The sequence below is a fragment of the Frankliniella occidentalis genome, unplaced genomic scaffold, assembly GCF_000697945.3.
Source record: "Frankliniella occidentalis isolate FOCC.00 unplaced genomic scaffold, Focc_3.1 Scaffold157, whole genome shotgun sequence".
Taxonomy (NCBI): domain Eukaryota; kingdom Metazoa; phylum Arthropoda; class Insecta; order Thysanoptera; family Thripidae; genus Frankliniella; species Frankliniella occidentalis.
In genome coordinates, this window is record NW_026267283.1 from 229,305 (window position 1) to 230,832 (window position 1,528).

At 66.0% G+C, this 1,528-nt stretch overlaps 1 protein-coding gene across 11 annotated transcripts in view; it reads right to left on the reverse strand.

The window, feature by feature from the left end:
* The window catches only part of LOC113204762 (protein alan shepard), a 95,075-nt gene that overhangs the window by 56,473 nt on the left and 37,074 nt on the right, over positions 1–1,528 (reverse strand). The window lies entirely within an intron of this gene.

Consider the following 1,528-nt stretch of genomic DNA (forward strand, 5'->3'; position numbering starts at 1 on the left):
CTTTAAAGCAAAGGGAGAGGAGATTATGGGTGATCGCGGCACACGCACGCGCGTCGTAGACAACAAATAATACAAGAAGAGACGAGAGAATCAGGAAACGCCCCCCAAAAAAGATAGAGAAAGAACGCGGCATAGCTCATGACGAGAGGAAGCCAGTTGGTGCCTCTCTGGCTGCTGACCGTAATGCATACGCAAACAAGTTCCGGTCGAAAGCAACGCAGCGCAACCCGGCCGGCCAATCAGCAGCCGTTGGAGGCCGGCCGGCGCCTCGTAGGGTGGCCACCCGGCCGCGTGTACAGTAGAGTGGCCACCCAGGGGGACGCGCCAAGGGTTGGCAAGTAGTAGTCGTAATAGTAGTAGAAGTCGGCCCCCAAAACCCTCTCGGCAAAGTTGGCTCCCGCCATTACGACTGTGCGGCCCTCCGAGACGCGTGCAAGCAGCGGCGGCGGCTCAGCCCTTTTGCGGCACCCCGGGGACGCCCCTCGCCACGCCCCGCCACACCGCGGCGTCCTCCATCTGCTTTGGAATCTGCCGCATACGCGCCGCGCCAGCCCGCGAGGGGGGAGCTCCATAACCGAACTGCCATATACTACTGTGTTCCAAGCGCGCGCCCGTCCTCCTAAAGACCCCCAAGGGCGTGGCGGAGACGCGGTCCTTCCCTTCTTGCACGCGACACGAGCGCGCGGGGATGCACGCCGCGCCGTCCATGTGTTCGGAGGATGATGAATAAGGTCCAAGTCGTCGTCGTCGTCATTATCACCATCGTATACCGCCGCCGCCGCCTTCGTCGTCGTCGTGCTCGATCAATTTGAGCGGCGCCCCGCGCCTGCCGCAGAGCTTTGGGACAACGACCAGCGCGAAAATAGCCGTCGGCATCGAGCCGGCCTGGCCTGGCCTGGCCCCGTGGGGGGCTGGCCGGCCAGGCCCTGTGCAATCGTTCATGTAGCCGCGGGGGCGGGGTGTGCCACTCGGGCGCGGGGCGGGACTTTCTAACCGCGCGGACTTTTCGCGCGACGGCGCCGGGTCTGCCTGTTTCTAGGGGGCCGGGCGCCGCGGGGTGGAGGTACCCGGAGCCGGTACCAACGCAGCGGGACCGCGGAGTACACCAACCTGTCAGTGCCCCCACCACCACCACCACCAGCACGCCGGTGTGCCTAACCCAACAGCAATCAGCCTCAGCCAGCGAGCGGCCGGCATCGGCATGGCGAAGCATGGCGAAGCATGGCGAAGCGGCACGTCAAGCGCATGGAGAGCCTCCTCCGCCCTCCGCGCTCCGCCCCGCGCGCCCGCGGCCCAGCAGGCCCAGCACAGACCGCCCGGCCCAGCAGCAGCAGCAGCAGCAGCAGCAGCACTGTTGCCACGTCGCCTCTCCGCGTGCCGCGCCGCGAAGGGAAGGGCCTTACTCCTTGCACTCGGCACACACACACACACTGTACTATGGGTATAACGACTCAAATAACAGGTTCAGGCCGCGGCCGGGCGAGGCGCGGCGGCAGCGGCGAGGAGGCGGGCTGAGCGCATACCCCCC